The sequence below is a fragment of the Xenopus laevis genome, chromosome 6L (genome assembly GCF_017654675.1).
Source record: "Xenopus laevis strain J_2021 chromosome 6L, Xenopus_laevis_v10.1, whole genome shotgun sequence".
In the NCBI taxonomy this organism is placed as follows: Eukaryota; Metazoa; Chordata; class Amphibia; order Anura; family Pipidae; genus Xenopus; species Xenopus laevis.
In genome coordinates this window covers 68,928,026-68,945,207 of record NC_054381.1, presented here as the reverse complement: position 1 = coordinate 68,945,207, position 17,182 = coordinate 68,928,026, and the positions used below count along the sequence as shown (strand labels likewise).

At 35.4% G+C, this 17,182-nt stretch overlaps 1 long non-coding RNA gene across 1 annotated transcript; it reads right to left on the bottom strand.

The window, feature by feature from the left end:
- Window positions 1-3,056: 3,056 nt before the first annotated feature.
- Window positions 3,057-8,703, bottom strand: LOC108719020. Its single transcript, XR_001936133.2, has 2 exons — window positions 8,079-8,703; window positions 3,057-3,157 (listed from the first exon to the last, which is right to left on the bottom strand). It is a non-coding gene; the product is annotated as an uncharacterized LOC108719020 (long non-coding RNA).
- Between the last annotated feature and the right edge of the window lie 8,479 nt (window positions 8,704-17,182).

Genomic DNA, 17,182 nt, shown 5'->3' with positions numbered 1-17,182 from the left:
GCCTACAAGGCCAACGTATACACTACTACAGCGGTGGATACGGATTACGTAAAATATATTATGGCTGCTTGAAAAAAGTGACTCCGGTGTTTTTTCTGGAGACGGTAATATTATGGATATTTAGACAGAATGTGAACAAGGTCACACAGCTCGATGGCGGGTTGAAGAAAACAGTGTGCAAATAATGCCTACAAGGCCAACGTATACACTACTACAGCGGTGGATACGGATTACGTAAAATATATGAATGCTGCTTGAAAAAAGTGACTCCGGTGTTTTTTCTGGAGACGGTAATATTATGGATATTTAGACAGAATGGGAACAAGGTCACACAGCTCGATGGCGGGTTGAAGAAAACAGTGTGCAAATAATGCCTACAGGGCAAATAATGCCTAAAAGGTCAACTTATACACTACTACAGCGGTAGTAAAATAAAAAAAAGTAAAATAAAAAAAAAATGAATATTAAAAAAAAAAATTAAAGTTGGTGCTGCTGAACTACTAGGAGCAGCAGATTAGCACACCAGTCCCACTCCCCAACACTGCTAGACTAATAGCACTGGGCTCTTATAGTAGTAGTAGTAGTAGTAGTAGTAAAACAACAAAAAAATAAATAAAAGCAGTCCTTACAAGGACTACTGTTATTGCAGCAGTCAGCAGATGAGATCAGAAGCAGGACAGCTGCCCACTGCAGCTACATACAGAGCACTGCAGTAGAAGGTAGATTACTAGCCAGCAAAGCTACCTAAGCTAAAATGTCCCTCAAACCCCTGCAGACTTCTGTCCCTCCAATAACAGAGCAGTATCAAAACGATTACTAGCCAGCAAACTTTCAACTGTCCCTGAAATCACTAACAGGCAGCAGCTCTCTCCCTACACTATCTCTTCAGCACACACAGGCAGAGTGAAAAAACGCTGCAGGGCTTCGGTTTTTATAGGGAAGGGGAGTGGTCCAGGGGAGAGCTTCCTGATTGGCTGCCATGTACCTGCTGGTCTGGGGTGAGAGGGCAAAAAAAAGCGCCAACAATGGCGAACCCAAAATGGCGAACGTCGCGCGACGTTCGCGAACTTCCGGCGAGCGCGAACACCCGATGTTCGCGCGAACAAGTTCGCCGGCGAACAGTTCGCAACATCTCTAGTAGTGCATCTTGATAAAGGTCCCAGACCATGGACCGAAACGTTGATGCTTTTAATATGTATCATCTAAAATAAATAAAAGTTAAATTTTATTGAACCGGAGTGCGTACCGCCACAGCTTTTCTTCTACTACTCAACATTGACACAGCACCCGGAAGTGGAATACTCGAGTATAGCGTGTGCGGATGCTAAAGGCATTATATATATTTATATATATATATATATATATATATATATATATATATATATATATATATATATATATATATATATATATATATATATATATATATATATATACTGTATATATAATACCCAGTATGTGATTACTGTTTGGTTTATTTGTTTATCTTTTTGTTATATTGTTGTGATTGATATGTCCCTATTTATTGAGGACTTGTCTGATTTTTGACATTTATTATATATATCTTCGTAACTGCAACAGGCTGTGTTTTAATGCTTGGTTTTTGTTATATGAATTCAACGAAACCAAACATGATAAACTGTAATGCAGTTAATGCAAAAGATTAAATTACACATTTCTGAGACGATCAGAATTCATGACATAGAAATATAACTATTAAGAAGAGTCTACATATTTAAACAAAATTTGCATTAGTAGTTTAACATGGACAATGAGTGAACAGAAACTAAAAGAATAAAAGGAAAAGAATTGAAAAACCCTGTAAGACAAGATCGAAATGCTGCACTGGGTGCAATTCAACTGCTTAACATAGGAAGAGCCTCCCCTGCTGTTAGTTGATTTGGTAAAGTAGTGTGGAACTGTCAAATGCGTGTGAAAATCTATACTTGATCCATGGGTCCCAGACCTTCAGGAACTGTTTTTGTTTCCTAAGAGAATGCTTGTAAGCTTCCCCATGCTTAAAGTGAAATCAATTCAAGATTTTGCCTCTGAAAAAGCCATGCTTTAGGAGAAACTTGTTTGTTGTAAAAATTTTATTATTTAAGTGCACTATTATTTGGGTATTGCTTAAGGTTTAATTCAGAAGTATTATGTATTTTTATTTGCATTACTGTGTATATTATTTGGTATACCCAGTATATACTGTATGTACTTTATCATATTGATAGACTACAAATCCTTTCGCCCCTGGGGCATCAAATCCTCTGTAACAGTTAGCGGGTGAAACTGATGACAGTTATATTTTGTGGTAGGGAGCCAAGTAGATTAGACGTTTCGCACACCTGATGTTTCAAAGGACCACAATCGTTGTCTTTAAAAACACTCCATCTTTATTCAACCATCATTTAAAAATTACTGATTGGGGTCAGACATGCTTTGTGCTTACGCATGTCCTCGGTGACTCCTGGCTCAGTTACTACATCACAGAATTTATACCCTATACACCATCCCATAACACATTCATTCCAAGTACAAAAATAAGTATCTGTAGCAGGTGTTTAAGTAGATAAAAGTTCATCAAAAGTTACAAAAACTGGTTAAAATATAAATTGATTGTAATCAACCTGAAGCTCTATTTCCTAGCCAGCCAATTAACATATGCGCACTGGTGGTTGGTGCCCCAGGCTAACAATCCCTCCACTACCTTGGAAGCGTCGTCCATGGTGTCTTTTGAAGCCTTGGCCAAATTGCCGTACAGAGGTCCCACTGAACACTACAACATCACCACCCCTATGGCCACAGTGGCGGAGGCATTTAAAAAAGGACTTAAACATGTCCACAGGGCAAGGCCAGTGTGGTTCCGTTGGAGACCTTTGTGGACTCCTTTCTGCACCTTGGTGCGCTACCTGACATTAACACTTGGGCCACTAGGGGAGTGAAAATTCTAGGGGATATTGTGGAGCCAGGCCCCATTGTCTAATGACATTGTCACTGACTACTGTTTGCGAATGTAAGGCAAAGTATTTCTGATGAATAGACAAAGACAAGGTTCAGAATTAAAGGTCAAAATATGTATTTTATTTGGCTCCATTGGCATAAAATGCTGTCTTGTATGACTTTTTCTCTCTTCTTCTTCTTCTTCTTCTTCTTCTTTCCTCTGAAAAATTTTAAAAAATAAAAACTTTTAATTTTTTTTTTATTGTAATCACAGATCAACAAAATAATAGATACAATGCTGCGGTCAAACAAGATATTTATATTATGTTGCAGACCCAACATTTAGAAATAGCTTAAATGAAACAGAGTTTAAACCCTGGATCTAGAGCATAATTTATAGATTCATGTGGCCTCTACAAATAACAACTTAGCTTGGAAATCTCCACCATGGGGCCCCTAGATAACTCTCACTATACATTGAACTTTTAATAATTTTATGTTGCTGTTATTACATTCTATAAGGAGCCAAATACAATACTTTGTACATGCTATTTTTAGGCTAGTGTATTAGTTTAATAATGAGCAGTATTATAATAACTTCCTGCCAGTCCTTTTCATCATTGTTACTCATATTAAGTTCTCTGCTTTATTCTTTTACATACAGTACTTTAATAAGGTTAATTGGTTATTATTGGTTCCTTGTCTGTAGAAAATATTAATAGAGCTTTTTATAGTAGTAAGACTAAAAAATGTAGGGTCTGAGAATTGTGTTTGTCCCTGCTTTAGTGAGCCTAAGTGTGTTTGATTTGGTTATGCCTTCATAGTTCTATGTCAGGGATCGTATATCCATCCTGGAGTCCAGTTTGTCATTCAGTAAATTGTGATTTAATAATTTATATGAATAATCCGTCTGGCTATTCAACACTGAAATTGTTTATACTCCAGTCTAAGAGGAATACTTGGATTCCTAAATATAGTTGCTAATAGACAATGTGTAGAAATCAGGAAAGTTTATGGTATGAAAAATAATATGAATATATTTTTGATTTGTTTGGGTTTATAAATCCAGAAAAAAATCCCTGTGACATCACAGTGGCACAGTGCTTGTTCAATAATAACCATCTTGGGTCCATTCCTGACTCAGACCCCTCATGGATCTGTAGTTGATTAATACAGTTTAGGCTAAACATGAACACCGCGGGGCACATTTACTTAGCTCGAGTGAAGGATTAGAATAAAAAATACTTCAAATTTCGAAGTATTTTTTTGGCTACTTCGACCATCGAATTGGCTACTTCGATCTTCGTCTACGACTTAGAATTGAACGATTCGAACTAAAAATCGTTTGAATATTTGACCATTCGATAGTCGAAGTACTGTCTCTTTAAAAAAAACTTCGACCAACTACTTCGCCACCTAAAACCTACCGAACATCAATGTTAGCCTATGGGGAAGGTCCCCATAGGTTTTATAACAAATTTCGAAGGAAAATCGTTCGATCGATGGATTAAAATCCTTGGAATCGCTCAATTCGAAGGATTTAATCGTTCGATCGAACGATTTTTCCTTCGATCGTTCGATCATAGGAAATGCTGTAAATCCTTCGACTACGATATTCGAAGTCGAAGGATTTTACTTCGACGGTTGAATATAAAGGGTTAATTAACCCTCGATATTCGACCATTAGTAAATGTGCCCCCTAGAGCTTCACACAAAAAGTTGGCACACATTTTGCATCTTGGTCAATGTAAGCTGTTGATGGTAGAATCATTTAGTTGAGTACTAATCTTCCTGAAACAAGATAGGATGAGGGATGTTCCTTCCTTAAAACTGGGTAAGTGGGGAAATCATGGTAAATCATCGTTATGATTATAATGTATCAGGTTAATCATACAATTCCTCTAAATGAGATAGAAAAGTTGTATTTTATCAAGCATGTATTTGAGGAATTCAGAAGAAGGAGAATTGAATGCCTCTTCAAAGTCCAGGAAGAAGAAAACATGAATGCTCCTCATTTTGGACTATGTCACCAGATCAACTTCTCTGCAAATGTTGCCTGCAGGTTTTTTTGTAATGCCCATTTAGGTACAGAAAAGTATTTATACGTTTTGCATATTGTCCCACTTTTTAAGATCTGTGGTTCTGAACTAGGTTTTGGTCTTTGTTAGGCTTAGAAATTGCAAAAATATATAAGGCAGAGTGTAGTATACATTTCCTACTTTCTTAGATATTTTTAAGAGATCAGTGAACCCTTAACTTTTGGTTTTACAATGATCACTGACACAGCAATGAACTGTTAATTCTGATTGCTCCCACCTTACACCCAGTGCTCTCAGCATGCATAGCAATCTACCAAAACCCTTTGTTTTCAACACCAGCTAAAAACTTGTTTACATTCAATTGTGTAATTGTAGAGGTGTTTCGACTTTGAATAAACTTACATTTTGAAGAAACTCAAATGTTTGCTTATATATTAAAAAAAACAAAAACACTTGGTTGTATAAAATCAAGGAAAACATTTAAATAACCTGAATTTGTGAGTTTACATGCTCAAAACATTCAGAAAACTCGGATTGGAAAAATCACTTAGATCACTTAGAGGTGGTTCAACTTTAAGTACATTTTTAGTATGTTATAGAATTACCTATTTTAAGCAACTTTTTAATTGTTCTTCATTATTTCTTTTTTTTATAGTTTTTTTATTTATTTGCCTTTTTCTTCTGACTCTGTCCAGCTTTCAAATGTGGTCACTGACCCCATCTAAAAAACAAATGCTCTGTAAGGCTACAAAAGTATTGTTATTTCTACTCTTTTTATTCACCATTATATTCAGACCTTTTCCTATTCACATTCCTGTCTCTTATCTGGAGAGCCGCTGAATAACTAAAAAACCACAAATAATAAAATATTAAACCCAAAAATACAAATTGTCTCAGAATATTATCTATACATCATACTGAAAGTTAACTTAGAGGTGAACAACTCCTTTGAATTTTGCCTACAACAATTCCCATTGACCTCTAAATGAACTCAGAAGTTTTAAGATGCCAAATGTTTAAATTTAAGTTTTTTATGCTTAATATATCTCTACAGTTTAGCCCAATAAGAATTAACATTAATGATATTTTTCATTTTAGTTAGCTGCCTCATTATCATGAATTTATAAAGCATCCACAGCGCTATGGGATAAAACATAAAAACGTTTTTTTGTTGTATATCATAATGTTTAGAAAATAAGATAGACACCATACGCCAACACACTAGAAGACATGATTCAAAACCAAATAAAAATAATTTTTACAGGTGTTTGTCATTGTACTATCAATAATTAATGCAATATTATTAATTATAAAATTAATCAATAATTAATGCAGAATAACTAAAGAATTGTGTATTTTTGCTACATAAATTCCTTTTGAATAATATCTAATTAAATTACAAATCTGTAATAAAAGTAAGCAGCTTAATATCATAATTAACTTGATTATCTCTTAAGTAAATATTGTTTTTGTGATTAATTTAGATATGATTGAAAAATATATTTATTTTAATGACATAGTCAAACAAAAGTCAAATAGAATTGCATCAAATTTAAACTTACTATTTAATAAGCAGTGAACTAATATACATTTCAACTCCTGACTGGAAATAACAAACCCATCAGATGGATACAATTATAATGTATTACAGAGATCACAGAATTTCAGAAAATAATGTCATAATGACACCCATCTCTACCCAAAATAATGACAGAATAATTAATACCATTATAGTTAAGCTTAAAGGGTTTGTTCACCATCCAAACACTTTTTTTTCAGTTATAGTTTTCAGATGCAACACCAGAAATCAAGACTTTTTCCAAAATTGATATCTATTTTTTCTTTTTGACTGTTTTTCTAATATTGAATTTTAAATTATCAACTCTGTAAATTGTTTTGGTCCTGCTGAGTTTAATGAAAAGCAGCTGTTATAATTGATACAACAGTTACTAATATTCCACAGATGCTGTTGAGAAATGTATTAAACATATACCCACAAACAATGTAGGTCCCTATAAAAAGATATTGCATAAAGCAGTTCATATGTAAAACCCTGCTTCGTGTTTTTAAACCATTTTCATAATAATATACTTTTCTAGTAATATGTGGCATTGGGTAATCATAAATAGAAAATTGCCATTTTAAAAAACAAGAGCCGCCCCCTGGGATCATACCATTTACTAAACATACCAAACAAACTATACTTGTTAGGTCACATGAGCCAATTAACAGACAGAATTCTGTCTTTTGCTTCAACACTTTTCCTGTTACAGTTAGAGTTGTAGTATTTCTGGTCAGGTGATCTCTGAGGCATCACAAAATGGTGGTTCAAGGCAAGAGATGTAAAAGGACAATATTAACTTAAGTATATATACCAGTTTGGTAAGATTCTTTAATATGCAACTAAATATGATATAAACTGTTACTTAAGTATTCATTTTGGGGGTATAGTTTTCCTTTAAGACTTATGTTACTGAGATGCCAGACTGAACTATGGAAGTGAAAAATCTATATACAGTTATACCTCACAAACCTTTTGTCTCTGTAACCCCGTTTTCATTTTTGCTTTAATAAATATTCATTTAACGTGCAGTCCTTGTATGGGTGTGGTATTTAGCAAATAGACTCTGTACAAACCAGCATTTATTCTTAAAGGAAACTATACCCCTCAAACAATGTAGGTCTCTATAAAAATATATTGCATAAAACAGCTCATATGTAAACTTCATGTAAATAAACCATTTTCATAATAATATATTTTTTTAATAGTTTGTGCCATTGGGTAATCATAAATAGAAAAAATATGGGCAGCCTCCTGGGATCGTATGATTCACGCTGCACACAAACATACCTAACAAACGATACTTGTTAGGTCACATGAGCCAATTAACAGAAAGAGTTCTGTATTTCCTAGCCACTATATGTCAACATAAACACTGGGTAGATTCCCTGCCCCATCTCCAATGCTATAAAACCCCTCCCCTTCTGGGGCCAGTAGTCTTTTTTTTTCCTGTCCTTCTCAGACTTTGTTGAGCTACCCGGCCCTTAAAAAATTTTTTGTTGACCCGTAGCCTCTCAAATATAAGGGGCAAGATTATTTACCTGTTTTTGGGATGATCACCATGCGAATGCGCACATGGTGCGCATGCGCAGTGCCAGTCTCTCCTTTCATTGGTGCGGTAGTACTCGAGGGGGTGGTAGCAGATTTTAAATTTGGCTGGCGTGGTCCGGTAAATTGCTACCTTCATTCCTGTTGTTAGGACGTGCTTTTCTGCTCCCTCAGAGTGTTTCTACAGCCGATAACAGGTATAACAGGTCTTAGTTCTCGTGCGGTGTTTGTACTCTTTTGAAATGCGTGCTGAATTTTTTTTTTTTTTAAATAGCACACTAGGGGGATGGAACACACTGCCTCAAGTAAAACTGTGCCTAGAGCTGGGTAAGTCCCTCCGGTTACTTATTTTTTTTTTTCCTCTCTTCTGCTGTCTTATGGGTACCTATTGTATTCTTTGTTTACAGCTTGCCTAAAAAAAAGCTGGATACAAGAAAGGAGTTTGTAGAGTGTCAAGGATGTGAAAAATCCTAGCTTGCCAAACAAAAAATTCTGCGCAGACTGTTTTTCTCTGCTTGCTGCAGGCTTCCCCTCTATCTCCTCCTTCAGCTTTGGGGTCAGTAATGTCTAACAGTTTGCTACCATGCATTTCGGAAGTGGAAGCTACTTCCTCTGTGCCCTGTATAGATTTTGCCTTGGACCTGGTGTCTTCGGAGGATGACATCTAGTCAGACTGCTTCTTGGAAGTCAGCTAGGACCTTTATGAACCATTATCATATAAATGTGGGTTCCGGAGGTGCTGAATTCGCTTCAGGAGTTCTATGCTCTTACAACTCAAAATAAACCTTTTTTCTGCAAGGGTTGAGAGAGTTTTTTTATTGCCCTCCCTATTTTCTTACATTGCTGGGTACATCCCATTGTTTATGTTGACATATAGTGACTAGAAAAAGGGAACATTTTTTCATACTTACCATAATTTTCTTTTCCTAGCCACTATATATGTCAACATACGCTACCTTTTTGGACTAAATTATTAGACTACTGGCCCCAGGAAGCTTTGGAGGAGGGACTTTCTGATTTGGGTGGGGTCAGTGTTTATGTTGACATATATAGAAGCTAAGAAAGGAACATTACGGTAAGTATGAAAATAATTTTCCCTTTTTGTTTCCACACTTCTTCATGTTACAGTTAGAGCTGTAGTATTTCTGTCAGGTGATCTCTGAGACAGCACAGAAAACAGCACAAAATGGTGGTTCCAGGCAAGAGATGTAAAATGACAATATTTACTTAAATATATATTCCAGTTTTATGATTCTTTAATATGATACTTAATCTGTTGCTCAATTATTCATTTCGGGGTATAGTTTTCGGGGTATAGTTTTCCACATAGGGCTGATTTACTGCAGGCAGATTTATTATGGGCTGATAACAAATGAAAACACTGTGCTAGTTGGCTGAAGTAAGTAATGCTGGGCTGGGGGGCAGAACATGTTTGTGTCTAAACCCACCTAATAACACTGACAGATTCCTATGGATTTTCATAGGAACATGTCAGGATCTTTGCTAAAACCAAAATTGAAATCATGCCAGTCCCTGTATCTCTGTTGCACTTTAACCATTATTTTATGTAAATTATGTTGTTTGCAAAAAGCCATCAAAATCCTTCTTGAAACTATCCATCGTATCTGCCAGTACAACCTGTTTCATGAGATAAAATGAAAATCATGTTCATGTTTCTAAGCATACATGCCTTTTTTAATTCTCTAAATTCCTTATGTTTGGCATGCAAATGAGAAGAGCCTTCTAACCTGAAATACATTTGCTATGCTATGCTAATTAGGAAACCCTGGAATATACTGATACTCCCTAAAAGGTGACTTTTAAAACAGACTTGCTAAAGCCACATGGGGCAAAACCCGCTAGCCGAAATCCACTGGCTGATTTCTGCTCTACCGCAGGCAGTAGCCTCTTCTCTCTTCCTCATTGTTGAATTTTGGTACCCCAATAATGTGTTGTCTGAGGCACCTCTCACCTTCTCTAATAAGTAGACACTGTTTAAAATTGTCTGTTTATGGACTATTTATAACCAAGTTATTGAAATAACACATAGTAACAGCAGTTTTTTGCTAAGAAGTATCTGAGAGGGAAAACAAAATCTAGATGCCACTTGTCTACCGTTTTTTTTTTTAACCTTTTCACTCTACCAACAAAAATGTTTGTAATATGTTTGGAACGCACAAGCTGGACCTTGTTTAACAAAAAAATTATTTTTTACGAAGAGAAAGGCCACAGCTTTATTGGTAAGTAATTGGGATGAATACCGTCTGGCCCTGGATTAACAATGGTCCAGGGCCAGACGGTATTCATCCCAGGGTAATTAGCGAGTTCAGCTCTGTGATTGCCAAACCTCTTTACTTAATTTTTCAGGATTCATTGAGATCTGGCATAGTGCCGAGAGACTGGCGAATTGCTAATGTGGTGCCTCTATTCAAAAAAGGATCCCGTTCTCAGCCTCAAAACTATAGGCCAGTTAGTCTGACGTCAGTGGTAGGAAAGCTTTTCGAAGGGTTAATAAAGGATAAGATACTGGACTTCATAGCAAATCATAATACTATGAGTTTGTGCCAGCATGGTTTTATGCGTAATAGATCTTGCCAGACTAACTTAATTTCTTTTTATGAGAATGTAAGTAGAGACCTCGATTCAGGGATGGCAGTGGATGTGATTTACTTAGACTTTGCTAAAGCATTTGATACAGTGCCACACAAAAGGTTACTGGTTAAATTAAGGAATGTTGGCCTGGAACTTAGTATTTGTACCTGGATAGAGAACTGGCTAAAAGATAGACTACAAAGAGTGGTGGTAAATGGAACATTTTCTTATTGGACCAGTGTTGTTAGTGGAGTACCGCAGGGCTCTGTACTAGGTCCCTTGCTTTTCAACTTGTTTATTAATGACCTGGAGATGGGCATTGAAAGTACTGTTTCTATTTTTGCAGATGATACTAAATTGTGCAGAACTATAGGTTCCATGCAGGATGCTGCCACTTTGCAGAGTGATTTGTCTAAACTGGAAAACTGGGCAGCAAACTGGAAAATGAGGTTCAATGTTGATAAATGCAAGGTTATGCACTTTGGCAAAAATAATATAAATGCAAGTTATACACTAAATGGCAGTGTGTTGGAAGTTTCCTTAAATGAGAAGGATCTAGGGGTCTTTGTAGATAACAAGTTGTCTAATTCTGGGCAGTGTCATTCTGTGGCTACTAAAGCAAATAAAGTTCTGTCTTGCATAAAAAAGGGCATTAATTCAAGGGATGAAAACATAATTATGCCTCTTTATAGGTCCCTGGTAAGGCCTCATCTGGAGTATGCAGTGCAGTTTTGGACTCCAGTCCTTAAGAGGGATATAAATGAGCTGGAGAGAGTCCAGAGACGTGCAACTAAATTGGTTAGAGGGACGGAAGACTTAAATTATGAGGGTAGACTGTCAAGGTTGGGGTTGTTTTCTCTGGAAAAAAGGCGCTTGCAAGGGGACATGATTACACTTTACAAGTACATTAGAGGACATTATAGACAAATGGCTGGGGACCTTTTTACCCATAAATTGGACCACCGTACCAGAGGCCACCCCTTTAGACTAGTAGAAAAGAACTTTCATTTGAAGCAACGTAGGGGGTTCTTCACAGTCAGGACAGTGAGGTTGTGGAATGCACTGCCGGGTGATGTTGTGATGGCTGATTCAGTTAATACCTTTAAGAATGGCTTGGATGATTTTTTGGACAGACATAATATCAAAGGCTATTGTGATACTAAGCTCTGTAGCTAGTATAGGTATGGATATATAGAATTTAACTAAAAGTAGGGAGGGGTGTGTGTATGGATGCTGGGTTTTCATTTGGAGGGGTTGAAATTGATGGACTTTGTCTTTTTTCAACCCAATTTAACTATGTAACTATGTAACTATGTAACACAAAGCAAACCCCACTAACTAAAAACTTATTTATTTCATAATATTCTGACTCCAATTGCTGTAATAATTGCTCAATCCCTGGGAGACCTCCCTGCTGGGCCAGCTGCATCTCGAGTCTCCTCCAGCTTTAATTCTGACCCTGAAAGAAATGTGACATATATAGCCTAGAAATTTTTTCAGAATCCTGTCCCAGAAGTCCTTTCTTTTATTTCCTACAAAAACATTTTTGACTTTGACTCTTAGATACTTGTGTAACACTTGAGGGGTTATTTACTAAAACTTGAATTTATCTCATCCCATCCACGATTTTAACGTATTTATCAATAAAATAACTGGAAACATTTGTGCTCAATAAAATCAAGCGAAAACTCAAATTGTACGAATTTTTAAGATTTGATGCCCAAATCGCTCGATTTTTCTGGGTTATTGGCCGAAAACCCCTAATTTTCTAGATTATCGAACAAAGCTCAGTGCAGATCTTTAAATTGTAAAACGGACAACTGTTATTGACTTCTACATGACCTCGGCAGGTTTGAGATAGCAGATTTTTGGATTCAGCTTCGGGGTACAATAAATCTCCAAAAATGTGAGTTTTTTTTCCCCAAAAACAGAAAAAAATTAGGTTTAGTAAATAACTCCCAAGATCTTGAAGAAGAACATTTTTCACTTTAGGCCATAGTCTCAGCTACTAATGTAACACCAGGTCTTGTAGACAAGAAATGTCAGCTTTTCCGCAAAGGCAGACAAGAGCATTAACACTCAGTGGAAAAGGAAATCTAAAATAAGCAGAGGCAGACCAAGGGCTTGTGTCACAAGTGATTAAACAGAAGAGAGATCCTAAATCGCATAGTTATAGTAATCTCAGCCATCTGATAACACAGAGAATTCCATGGGAGCTCCCTTTAGGATGAAACATAAACGGTGTTTAAAATGTGTCACACGTGACATTTGTATGCCGCATTATTTAGAACATATACAGTAATGTGGTACAAAGACATCTGTGGAAAATACTCTGTGTATGGGCATTCTGGCTTTTTTGGCTGATGATGTCCTTTAACATGTGTGAGTAATCAGGGCTGGATTTGTGGCAAGGCCATAAAGGCCCCGGGCCTAGGGTGGCGAAATTTTAGGTGTGGCATGCTGCCCAGCTGCTTCCTAAAGTGTATGGGGAACGCAGCGTTTCCCAGCGATATGACGCACACACGCGCGGGAAAGGGGTATTGTGCGTGCCGATATGGAGCGCTAGGACCCAGAGGCCTCGGGCGCCCGGGAGAGAAATCCGGCACTGAGAGTAATGTTTATTTAGTGCTTTTACACTGCACTGGAACTTCTTCATAGCCTTTATATTTAGAACAGTAAAGTTAAAGGGTGGTTCACTAACTTTTATTATGTTATAGAATGGCTAATTCTAAGCAACTTTTCGGCCTTCATTATTTATTTTATTTAGTTTTGAGTTATTTGTCTACTTCTTCTGACTCTTCCCAGCTTTCAAATAGGGGTCACTGACCCCATCTAAAAACAAATGCTCTGTAAGGCTACAAATGTATTGATTTCGCTACTTTTTATAACTCATATGGATGCTAAGGTCATTTGGACCCTAGCAATCAGATTGCTGAAATTGCAAACCTGAGAGCTACTGAATAAAAAGATAAATAACTCAAAAACAAATCATAAAACTGAAAACCATTTTCAGTTTGTCTTAGAATATCAGTCTCTTTCTTTCTTTTGAAATTCTTTTTATTGAGATTTTCAATAAAATACAAGAATATGACAATATGATAAACATACAGTGTTTCAATAAGGAGCAAAAGAAATATTCATGAGCATAACGGTAAAAACATTTGACATGAAAGACAACTAAATAAATAAATAAAGAAAAAGGGGAAATACAAATAACATAAAATAATAAAATATTAGAATAATAATAATAAAGTAAAATAAAATTAATTTAGATAATTTAGATAAATAGACCTGGTATTCTCTCCTACCAATTAAAATCTGACAATGCAAAAATACATGGAGAAACATTTTTGTGAATGAAGGCATTAAATATCTCTTTTAGCGTATCATTAGCATAAATCTTGTCCCATAAGACTAAGGATAAATGACCTCTTATCATCCTCTAAAGATGAGATATAAAGAGACCATCTATTCCTTATTCTATTTCTCTGGAGAAGATCATCCATTCTAAATCTAATTACCTCTTGAATACATAAGTTAAATAGATAAGACAACACGTCCTTCAAAGAAGGAGGGTTCTCTTTTATCCAGTACAAGAATATAGATTTCCGAGTAGCTGCCATAACTAACCAACAAAAAGATAATATTTCATCTGAGACATTAATAGAAGAGCCATTGTAAGATACCTGAAAAAAGTCTTTCACATCTACTAGAGCATATTGAGGATTTAGAGAAACATCTAAATTAATCGATTTTTCAATAAAACCTTTTATTTTTTCCCATAGGTTTCTAATAAACGGACAATCCCAGATATAATGAAAGAAATCAACATTCTGCTCTGAACATTTTGGGCAAAAAGAAATCTTCTGAGAGCTATCACAGTTTTGGAACAATAAGCGATAACCTAAATGAATGAGCCGGAAATGCTGGTCTCTCCAAGACTCAGAACATATATTCTTTCTAAAATTTTGGAAAGAGTGCAGAAGTTCCCTGGAAGAAACATTAGTTCCCAAAAATGAAGACCATTTTTTGCTCGAGTTCTCTAGTGGATCCATATCCTTGGAAACTGACTTTAAAAGATGTAATGAGATCCATGAAATATTATTTAGTTTAATATCTTCAACCAACTGTAATAATCCTTTATAAAACTGATGATGAATTAGTTGTGTTTTTGTTCTATTATCAATTAATTGAAAGCCTTGTCTAATCTGCAAATAGCTGAGCCTTTCCTTCTCAGAAAGACTATACTTTTCCTTAAACATTTTCCTAGGGAGTGGGTCTCCCAAAATAGGATCTAAAATGTGAGTAATTTGAGAAATACCGAATTTTCTCCATTTGTAAGAAAATTGATTTCTTTGCTTAATGGGAAACCCCTTCAGAAAGAAAGGAGATAAAAAAGGTGAGACATTGAAGTTTAGATTATTCTGTTTACATAGAATTTTCCAAGTACTGGTTGTATCCCTAAAAATTGGATTTCTCTTAATATCTATATGTTGCTCAGACCAGTTTTTATGTAAAGAAGATATAATATGTTCTTTTGAGTCCAAAAATAGTTCCAGATTCAGATTAGTAAATTTCTCAGTACCCGACAACCATTCCACAATATATCTAGTATTAGCAGCAATATTAAACTTTCTAAAGTCTGGGACATTAAGTCCTCCTAAACCTTTAGGTTTTCTAAGTTTAGATAAAGAAATTTTAGGTTTTTTGTTATGCCAAATAAAGTTTCTGAGGATCCGGTCTAACTTCTGTACATCAAGATGTTTTAGCAATAACGGAAGGTTCAGAATAGGAAACGCAATTTTTGGAAAAATTAGCATTTTAAATAATGCTATCCTTCCCATTAGGTTCAATGGACTATCCATCCATTTTTTGCAATGGGTTTGCATTATGTGACTTAATGGAGAAAAATTTAAAGGATATAATTTAGAGAGATCAGAAGGGATCAAAATTCCCAAGTATTTCATTTTACCAGAAGGAGATTTAATTTGAAGATCAGCTAGCAATTGTTTTGGAATGTTAGAACAAATATTCAGAATATCTGTTTTACTGGAATTAATGAAATATCCTGAAAAAGACTTATAATAGTCAAAAAAATTAAAAATATTTTTAAGTGATAACGTTGGATTACTAACAATCAAGAGAAGGTCATCAGCATATGCTAATGATTTGAAATGTTTACCATCAATCATCAGACATTGGAATAAATTTGAAGAATCAAGAAATCTAATTAAAGGCTCCATAGAGATATTAAACAAAAGTGGGGACAAAGGACACCCTTGACGAGTTCCTCTGAAGAGATCAAAAGTCTCTGATAGTTCCCCAACTGCTGCGATTCTTGCTTTGGGATTAGAATAAATAGAGCCAAGTAATAACATAAACTGACCTTTAAGACCAAATCTGTCACAGCATTCCGAAAGATATTTCCAAGAGACATTGTCGAAGGCTTTCTCAGCATCTAAGCTCAATATTGAACATGGAATCATAGCTTTCTTGGCTTTGTAAATAATATTTATTAAAGTACGTATATTCTTAACCCCTGTTCTATTTTTCACAAAACCATTTTGCTGAGGAGAGATAATACTGGGTAGCAGTAAAGAAAGCCTATCAGCTATTATTTTTGTTAAGATTTTAATGTCAAGATTTATTAAAGATATAGGTCTAAAGGAAGCCGGTTGAGAAAGATCTTTCCCTTCCGGAATTAATTTGATATGAGAAATCATACTAGAATTTAAGACTTTCCCATGACAATAAATTTCATTATATAGGTTTGTCAAAAAAGGTTCCAATTTTAATGCTTTATAAAAAGGAGAAATTAATCCATCAGGCCCACCAGCTTTGAAATCCTTTAAAGAATTTATGGTAGACAATACTTCCTGGATATTAATTGGTTGATTAAGCACATCTAGTTGCTCTTCGGATAGTTTTGGGAAATTAACCTTCGAAAGAAAATTCAGACTTTCAGTTTCATTTAGCTGTGAAGGGGAATAAATAGATTCAAAATAACATCTAAAGATATTTACTATGTCTTTTGGGAGGTTAGTCATCTGACCCAAATGATTTCTAATCATCATAGGTTTATGAGACCATTTACTATGTTTAAACATATTGGCAAGAAATCTATTTGATTTATTATGTAAATTACCAAACCCAGCTTTACAATAGGCGAAAGAAGATTGGTCCCTCAAATTAACCCAATGTTTAAGTTTATCTAATGCTTCTTTATAGCTTTCACTATGTTGTTTAGTAGGATGCATAACGAAATTCAAATTTGCCTTTTTTTGAGCTTTAGAATGCAAAATAAATTCTTTATTAATTTTTCTCATATAATGTATTCTATATGAAGTAATTTCTCCACGGATTACCACTTTCCACGCATCCCACAACAATGGCAAGTTGGGCTCATCCTCCTGAGTTGACATATTCTCTTTAAGAAACAATTTCCATCTCTCTCTCAGCTTTTTATTAAATTCCGGCTTATCTTTGAGAAAAATTGGGTAAGACC